This window comes from Fukomys damarensis, unplaced genomic scaffold, assembly GCF_012274545.1.
Source record: "Fukomys damarensis isolate Sample0158 unplaced genomic scaffold, DMR_v1.0_HiC HiC_scaffold_12, whole genome shotgun sequence".
NCBI lineage: Eukaryota > Metazoa > Chordata > Mammalia > Rodentia > Bathyergidae > Fukomys > Fukomys damarensis.
This window is the reverse complement of record NW_022900924.1, coordinates 43,517,832-43,527,821: the sequence shown is the minus strand read 5'-3', so window position 1 is coordinate 43,527,821 and position 9,990 is coordinate 43,517,832. Positions and strand designations below refer to the sequence as shown.

The 9,990-nt window shown below is 44.4% G+C and overlaps 1 protein-coding gene across 1 annotated transcript in view; it reads right to left on the bottom strand.

Annotated features, from left to right (window-relative positions):
- Positions 1 to 9,990, bottom strand: part of Nrros (negative regulator of reactive oxygen species) — a 30,153-nt gene that overhangs the window by 15,233 nt on the left and 4,930 nt on the right. The window lies entirely within an intron of this gene.

Below are 9,990 nucleotides of genomic sequence, written 5' to 3'. Positions count from 1 at the left end.
AGAGGAGAAAAAATGAGAATCAAGACTTGTCATGTAGAGGTACAAGATCCCAACAATGAATGTAACTGTACTGTATCCCTAAAATGTACCAATAAACTCAATTAAAGCTGAAAGAAAAAAAAGAATTTGACATACAGATAAGTGAGGCATATAGAACTCGAATAGCCATGACTTAAAAAAAAAAAAAAAACTGACACCAGGGAATATAATAGTCAAGACTCCAGAAATTCCACACAAGAGAATATTAAAAGCTGTTTGAGAAAAGAAACATCATCTATAAAGGAAAGTCCATCAGAATCACAAAAGACTTCTCTACATAAACTCTCAAGTCAAGGAAAGCTTAGAATGAAGTATTTCAAGCCCTGAAAAAAAAAACAACAACCTCTAACCCTGATTGATGTACCATGCAAAAATAACAACAACAACAAAAACAACAAAAACCACAAAAACAAATATCTGAAACAAAATTTTGAGACAGTTGGGAAAATAAAATATGTACTAAATGATAAGGTTTGCAGATGTTATGATGCACACTAGGCATTATCAGATTATTTCTAATTTTCTGATAATGACACATGGTTACATGAGGTGCCTAAGAAATGCATACTAATATAATGCATAATATTTAGGGGCAAAGTTTCAAGATGTGCATAATTTATATAGCCTTTTTTTTTGGTACCAGGGATTGAACTCAGGACCTTGTGCTCGTGAGGCAGGCAGCGGCAGCACTGAGCTAAATCCCCGGCCCCATATATATAACTTACTTTTCAATGGTTCAATGGGGAAAGCTGAAGCAAAATACTACCAATTGGCCAATTTAGCATTGCACTATTTAATTTTCTGTAAATTTGAAAAGTTTCAAAATTAAAAAAAAATGAATATGAAATAAATGTTGGAATTTCTGAAGAGGAAAAGAAAATTATGGTAGGCCTGTCCCAAATTTTTATTAGACATTTCTCAATATTCTTTTCAGGAAGACAGCAAACATTTATTAAGTTAAAAGTGCAGATACACACAAACCCTAAACATATCCTGAAAACAGTAATGTTTCGGCATTCACACTAGTGCTCCCAGATGAGTTGTTATGCCTGGTAGGAGCACCAAAGTATTTTATCATACGTCCCGGTTGTAGATCTGGAAATATGTTGATGAACTAAAATAATTTCCACTGCCCTCACAGTCACCTCTGGAAGGCCAGTCCCCAGAAGAGTCACATGACTTCCCCACCACTGAGTGGCCAGATCACAGGGAAGTACTTGACCAAGGGTGGTCAATCCTTACATGACGAGAGCACTGGATGAGACACGAGGGAACTAGGTCATCAGCAGGGGAAATGGACATCAGAGACATGCACAGAGACACGGGAGAGATTAAATCTTTTGAGATCTTCCACGGGGAAGCAGATACCATGAGGGAGAAAATAAGACAGGAGCAGAAAATAAAACCATCTCTGGGCACAGTGGCACATGCTTATAATCCCAGTACTGGGGAGGCTGAGGCAGGAGGATTGCACTATAAATTAGAGGCTACATAATGAGTTCAAGGCCAGTCTGAACTACATAGCAAGACATTGTCTCAAAAACAAACAAACACAAAGTCAGTTGAGGGCAGATGTCAGAGATGTGGGAAGAGGGAGGATGACAAGAGGATAGACCGTGACGGAAGGGGCTGCCTACGGGAGCTCCTGACTGTTATTCGACAGGCTCCATCCATTGCCAAGTTCATGTTTTCTCACGCTAACCAGCCCTCCACTCCAACCCCAGGAGCTGGCTCAAATGTTGTGTCATGGTAACAAGAAGGACAGAATTAAAATAGTACTTGACTCTTCAATAAATTAACATGCAAAGGACGAAACCGTACACAGTATTTCCAAAACAGCACATGCAAGCTTTATAATGCTGTCCTAACATTTTAATAAAGTGGCCAAAGTATGGATTTAGGAATATATTTTTCAAAGTGCTGGAAGTGGCAGAGGGGCAGAGAGGATACACAAGACCATGGGCTCAAGGTCCATTACCAAAAAAGGAAAAGAAAAAAAAAGAGAAGAGAAAAAAGAAAAAAGGCAAGGAAGAGAAAGGCCCATCCAAATGCACCCCGTAGACAGGAATCACCAAGAGATGTTAAAACTGTAGAGTGAAATTTTGTTGGGAAACAAGATATTAACATAGTTCTAAAGTATCTTTCTAAAAATTCCTTATTAATTTCACAAAAGCAAAATTGCAACTCTACAGTGAAGAAACCAGCAGATAACCAAATCATCTAATGACTACAGAGCGTTACTGGGACGTTGATTCATATTTCCTTTTTCTTTTTGGTTTTTTTGAGACAGGGTCTCACTGCGTAGCTCAGCCTGGCCTATAAATTAGGCCAACTTGCAGTGATCCTCCTGTCTCAACCTCCCTGCAGCGGCATGTGCCACTATGCCTGGCTTTTTTCTTTTCAGAAACCAATTTTGAATATTCTACTGGGGTAAACTTTGAATACAGACAGCATGAAATAATTGTGTTGTCTCAATGCTAACCTTCCAGACTGGATTTGTTGTTGTTGTTGTGTTGTTTTTGAGTCAGGGTCTCACTACAGTTCAGGCTGGCCTTGAACTCACTGTGTAGCCTATGTGGCCCCGAACTCACACAGATTGGTCCTTCTGCCTCTGCCTCCTGAATGCTGTGGATCAACACACCCAGCTTCTCACTGTTCTTTGATTCCCATTTCCCTAATAACTAAAGATATTGAGACTCTTTTTGTGTGTTTATTGATCATTTCTATATCTTTGGAAACATGTCCATGTGTATTTTTAACTACAGGTATTTTTAATTGTCATGTTACAATTAATTAATTACATTCATTAAAATCAGAACATCAAATTGGCACACTTTTTCTGAAGAAAAATTTAGGACAATGTCTCAAAGACCTTGAAAGGACAGATTCTTTCTGATTCAGTAATTCTATTTCTAGGAATTTATCCTGAGGGACAAAGCAGGTAAACTATTTTTAAAGGAATAGTCATTAAAGCATTAGCAATGATAATTTTAAAAGTGGAAACCATCAAAAGGCCAACAATGAAAAAAATGGGTGAACACTTTATACAACTATATGATAGGGACAGTGTACTCCAGCTTAAAAAAAAAAAAAGGATGTTAACAATAAAAACTTTTTAAAGGAAGCAACAAAATTAGATGTATAATGTCATCCCAAATGTGCTAAAAAGAATACACATATATCTGCTGTTTTGTTCTGTTTTATTGAGACAGAGTCTCACTATGTAGCCCAGGCTGGCTTACAAACTCATAGTGATCCTCCTGCTTCAGCCTCCCAAGTGCTGGTATTATAACAAGGCTCTGCATATTTTAGAGAAAATACTTGCAAGTGTATCCATTAGAATCAGAGGTGGGAAGAACTTCCATATCTACATTTTTTGCTTTTTTGTATTTTCTAATTTTCAACAATCAACTTCAATCATTATATTAAAACAAGCTTTTTTCTGGGTGTGGTGGTGCATGCCTGTAATCCCAGCACTTGGGAGGCTGAGGCAGGAGGATCGCTGTGAGTTCAAGACCAGCCTGGACTACATAGCGAGCTTCAGGTCAGTCTCAACTACATAGTGAGACCCTGTCTCAAAAAACAAAACAAAACAAAACAAAAAAACCAAAAAACACAAAATCCCAAATTTTAAAGGTGTAGAATAAATCTGTTACAACTGAAATAATTAAAACATCTTCATCAGAACCTAAAAATATCACTGAAGTGAAGATTTGGTGGGGGGGTTGTACAAAGAACATAGTCGTGGATTTACTTTTTGTTTTGTTTTGTTTTTTGGTACTGGGTATCGAACTCAGAAATTTGTGCTTGCGAGGCAGGCGGCAGAACCACTGAGCTAAATTCCCGGCCCCAGAATTTTTTATGGATACTTAAAATTGAAATTACTGTGAGTATGCTTAACATGATATGTTTGGAGTTAGTGAAAAAAAAAAAAGAACACTGAAGAATGATTAAAACAAGTTTTATTATAAACACTGCTTTTTATAGTGCGGATTACAGGGATGAGCCACCACACCTGCCTTTGAAACAGACCTTGAAAGAATGTTCACAAACCACGAGTGGTAGCACATGCCTGTAATTCCAGTCCTCTGGGAAACAGATATGAGGATCCCAAGTTCCAGTCCAGGGGCTGGGGATTTAGCTCAGCGGTTCCACTGCTTGCCTTTCAAGCGCAAGAACCCAGAGTTCCATCCCAGGTACCAAAAAACAAGCAAACAAACGGACTTCCAGTCCAGCCAGGGCAATTTAGCAACTCGGCGAGACTCTGAAGGAAAGGGGAGGGGAGGGGAGCTAGAGCTGTCGCTCAGTGCTAAGGCGCTGGATTCACCCCGACCCCAGTTCAGTCTCCATCACCACAGCGTCCCCCCCTAAACACACCCAGCCGGGCGGATGCCGCGGTGGTCACATTGGCCTCTGGGGCTCCAATCCCCGGCGAGCGAGAGAAGGATTGTGTCAGCGCGCTCCCCGCAGGGCCACCGTGTCCCGGGGGTGTGGGGCGAGGCTTCCCCGGCACAGGCTCCCAGACACGGTCTCACCTCTGGCTCCCGCACAGCTGCCCGTGGCTGCTGGTGTCACCTTTGTGTATGAGAGACCCACCCCAGCTCTGCAGTGTGCTCCCCTCTGGTCCCTTGAGAGAGGGGGATCTGCCACCATCTTTCCCACAGAGGAAGCGGGCGCAAGTTGTAGTGCAAGACCCTGCGTGGGGCGAGAGACCTGGGTCCTTCACCCTAGCCATTGCCGTGACTGACAGTAATACCGGCCATGTGACCTCGAAGGGTTGTGTCACGAGTGAACAAGAGAAGGTACATGAAGAAGCTGTGGCCGTGTAAGGGTAAGTGGGGGCTCTCACTGGCTAAATCCCGTATTTCACCCATTGTGTCTCTCTGGAAAAGATCCTTCCTCTGGTCTTCACCTAACAAACTCCTACTCATCCTTCAAAGCCTAATGCCTGGATCGCTTCCTTGTATGCCTAATAGTTTAGGTAAGCAATAATTCAATAACTCATGTAATATAGTATAGAATAGGCATTTATAACTTCTAGTTTTTGAAATTTTTTGTTATTTAATATTTAAGTTTATGAAAAGGAATGTGAGAAATTACTATAACTTAACTTTCCCCTAATATTTTATATTGAAAAAAATTTAAATACATAGGCAAATTGAAAAGAATTTGGCAGGGACCATCAGATTCTATTCTTAACATTTTACTATAATTACTTATCATATGTTTATTAATCTATCTATTCTTCTATCCATTTTTGCTCTCTTGTATTTTCTGATGATTTTCAAAATAGACTGCTGACCCCAGGCTATTTTCCCCTCAGTACTTCAAATGCATGTTAGTGATTTAACTTTGTTTGAGGCAGGTCTTGCTGTGTAGCCCAGGCTGGCCTTGAACTCACTGTGTAGCCTAGGCTGGCCTGGAATTCATGGTGATCCTCCTGCCTGAGCCTTCCAAGTGCTGGGATTACAGGCCTGCACGGCCACACTGAGCTGTAACAATTTTATCCTTTGTAAAATCCCTCAAATTAAACTAAATTAACCTATATTAAGGCTGATTGTTTTCTTCTAGAACTTATTTGAGTTCATAAAAGACTGGGAATATTATGACTTTTTAAATTCCAAAATAGTAATAACAATAATAATTTTTAGAGAATTCTTGGATGCGTCTGACTGAATGGGGTTTTAACTTAATGCTCTTGGTCAGTAGTGATAATGGGACCTAAGGGTGTAACTTAGTGGTAGCTTGTCTAGGCAGCACAAGGCCCTGGTTTCATTCCAGCACAAAATAATAATTATAATAATGATGATGATGATGATGATGATAATGATAATGGCACTTGAAGTTGCAAAGTCTTCTTACATACTTTAGATCTCATTTAATATTTTTTTTACTACTTTATTTATTTATTTATTTTTGTTTGTTTTTGTTTTTAGAGACAGGGTCTCACTATGTAGAGTGAGACTGACCCGGAATTCACTATGTAGCTCAGGCTGGTCTTGAACTCACAGCAATCCTCCTGCCTCAGCCTCCCGAATGCTGGGATTACAAGAATGCGCCACCACACCCAGCTCCCCCAATATTTTTTATTTACTACTTTATTTATTTATTTATTTTTGTTTGTTTTTGTTTTTAGAGACAGGGTCTCACTATGTAGAGTGAGACTGACCCGGAATTCACTATGTAGCTCAGGCTGGTCTTGAACTCACAGCAATCCTCCTGCCTCAGCCTCCCGAATGCTGGGATTACAAGAATGCGCCACCACACCCAGCTCCCCCAATATTTTTTAAAATATAGGATCAACCTTTTTTTTTTTGTACTGGGGATTGAATTTGGGACCTTGTGCTTTCGAGGCAGGCGGCAGCACCACTGAGCGAAATCCCCAGCTCTAGGGTCAGTCTTGTTAAATTGCCCAGGCCAGGCTCAAACTTGAGATCCTCCTTCTTAACCTCCCTGCATGCTGCGATTGATATATGCGTGAGCCACTCAGCCAACGTCATTTCTTTTAAAGCTGAATTGTTTAGACTTTCAGATAATGCTGCTGTATTTGAACATGGATGTGCAAGTATCTGTTCAAGTCCTTCCTTATTATTTTTATTTTATAGATAAGAAATACAAGACAGAAAGACCGCTAGTCACACAGACTTCGGGCCTAGGTGGGCGACACTGATTGAGCCCAGTTCAATCTGAGCCTGCAGCCCTTGGGTGCCTCTGCCAGGCCCTGAGGGACACTGGACAGGCAAGAGGGACAGGGCTGCCCCTTCCCCTCCAATTCCACTCCTTCCACTAGGGGGAGCAGGCTGAAAAGCCCCAGGGGGAGCCCCTGCCAATCCTTGCCTTTCTTGGAGGTGGCAGCAGGAAATAGCTGGGGCCTGACTGTGGTGACACCCTGGATTGGGCTGCTGCCACACTGAGCCCATCATTGGTACCGGGCTTGGCCTCCTGCCCACCTCACTGGCCAGTCACGACAGAGCTCTGCTTCCTTCTTTGTCCCTGTGCAGGCTGAAATCATTCACGCATTAAAATGAGAAAAGACGCATGCAATTTGGTCTTAGCACTGGTCCCCACGAGCTCTTGAAATCAGTTGTTTTTGATCACCCACATTCATTTCTCCTCTTTCTGGTAACAATGCCTTGGTTCCCCTTTAAGGGAAACCATACCCTCCCTTTCTCTTCTTAAAATTGTTAATTATGGTAAAATACACATTTTTAAATTATGGCAAAATATGCACAGTAACCATTTAAGTGTACAGTTCAGCAGTGTTGCAAACATTTCTGTGTTGTACAGCCAATTCCCTTCCTTCTTAAATTGGATTTAAACAGGACATGGTGATACACACACATCTATAATCCCAGCATTCTGGGAGGCTGAGGCAGGAGAATTGCAGGTTTGAGCTGAGCCTGGGGAACTTAGCTAGGTCCTGTCTCAAAATGAAAAATAAAAAAGGGATGTTGCTCAGTGTGAAGGCCCTGAGTTCAGTCCCCAGTACTGCCAAATAATAGTAGTAGTAGTAATAATAATAACAATAAATAATTCCCATTTTAATTTATCTGATGCCAACTCCTGGCTCCAGGACAGAGCCTACAAATAAGGCTGGACCTATTCCAGTATCCTATTTCCCCAGCCACAGTGATCTGTTTAAAGCAAGCACATTGTAGAGCTGGGGATTTAGCTCAGTGGCACCGGGTCTGCCTGGAAAGCACAATGTCCTGAGTTCGATCCCCAGTCCTGGAAAAAAAAAAACAACAAAACAAAGCAAAACAAACAAACAAAACAAGCACATTGTGAAAGCTGAGCTCCTGAGAATCAATCCAAGGATAGGTGTAGAACTCATGGGAACCAGCCCTTCCCTTCCTGCTTCCCAGGCTGAGCAGGTGGGGATGACTTGGAACCATGGCTGCCATTCTCCCGCCCACACAGAGGAAAGCAAAACCCAAGAGTGGACACAGATGACCCCAGTAATGACGCTGGAGCCCCTGGATCCTGCCATGCCTATGGCAATTGTTTGAAAACTTTTTTTAGGTACATGAAACAATAAATCTTTTCTTTGCTAATTCTGGTTTGAGTTGGAGTTTTGTCATTTGCAACTAGAAGAATCCTATCTAAGGCTGGACACATAGTTCAGTGGTAGAATGCCTGCTAAGCATGCATGAGGCCCTGGGTTCAATCCCTGGCACCACAAGAAAAAGGGAAGGAAAGGGAAGAAACCATTGAGCCTGAGGGCACAGCTCACTGGTAGAGGATTTCCTGACATATGTGAGGTTTGGTCTCCAGCCGGAAGTTGTGTGTGAGGATTTAATGATCCAAACACCATGCTCGGGATTTAGCTCACTGTCCCACTACCTGCCTCACAAGCACAAGGTCCCGAGTTTGATCCCTTGTACCAAAAAATAAATTTTAAAAAATTCCAAACACCAGTGTCATTCCTTCCTTATCTCTTCAAGCTCTCAGAAATCATCACCTAGCCCACCCTAGAGTCCTCCACAAGCAGAGCACATGACATCTGTCCACTGACAAAGTTGACAAAAATAGTTTTGAGGGGGAAATTAGTACAATCAAGAAATTCTACCAAAGTGGGGGGGAGACAAACGTGTTCCTGATGCGTGATGGATGACACAGGACCGGGCAGGAGCACCTGGGATGTTTACAGAGAAGTAGGTCCCAGAAAGGTGGTGTCTGTTAGTCAAGCTGGGAGGCCCATCCTCCCCTAACTGAGTGGCTGTCACTCGGCTGCTCCCGCACGATGGGGGGGGGGTTTTGCTACGGGCGTGAGTCTAGTCCACACCTGAAGGTACGCGGGCTGTAATCAGGGCAGCACCGCGCTGGTGTTGGAAGACCAAAGACCAGACGGCTGTGCCATCGGCATAGGCGCCAGGACAAAGACCCCGGAGCCTTCTCTCTGCTTGAGACCCCGCCCGTGAGTGCGACGCTAGGCCTGTGGGGGTCGATTTCCGCCGGTGCCTGAGAAGATCACCCCACCCCGCGTGCACTGCATGAAAGCTCCCGCCTCTTTATGAAGCTGAGTTGTGGCTTTTGTTTTTGACCTAAAGGCAGGTGTTGAGGGTTTTTTCCCTCCCTGGGCCAGCAATGATCTAAGGCCCTTTAGGAACTCCTAAGCACATCTGTACAAGCAGATGAGGGCCGTGAGAAAAGAACCAAGTACCCAGGCTCTAAAGCCCTGCAAAGTACCGCAGCCTGTGTGTCCCTGTGTGCCCCGGGGCGCACGGTTAGATCGCACAGGAAACCCGCAGGGTCAGGGCCATAAACGGAAAGCTGCTACGGGGCAGTTCCTAACAGACTGTCCCGTGGGGTCCCCGCAGCCTCCCAGGAAGCCCCTCCACGTGGGTCCTGTCCAGGGCCCCATTCTTAGATTCTAACCTCCGCCCCCGGGAGCCCCAGCCACCCTTGGACACGTGCTCACCTTCTCTCCTCAGTGACACAAAGCCCTCAACGCCTTCCTGCCCAGCCCCTGAGTACAGGAGGATGAAAGTTGACCCTGCACTCAGAGCCCGCAGGGAAGGCGGCATGGAGGCGTCAGAGGAGCCCTGGAAAAGGAGCCCCAAGAGCCTGAGCTCTAGCTAGGCGTGGTAGCCACACCTGCAATGCCAGCGCTCCGGGGGCTGAGGGAGGAGGATCGCAGAGTTTCAGGCCCGCCTGAGCTACACAGAGAATTCAAGGACGTCCCGGGCCGTGTCGAAAAGCAAACAAAACCGAGCCTGAGTTCCAGTCTCCCTCTGACACTTTCAGCGGCTTCTCGGAATAACCCCAGTGGCCCTGCCCAGGACCAGTGCCCGCACGGAGGGTCCCTGCGGGCCCAGCTGCACCCGGGACCGGGTCACGTCGCTGCGCTCAGGTCCTGAGCGTGCGTCTTGAAGAGCGGATCCAGGCGAGGGGGACTCTCAACCCACACCCCGCGTCGCGTGTCACCGCCCCGGCTACAGCCCCGAACCC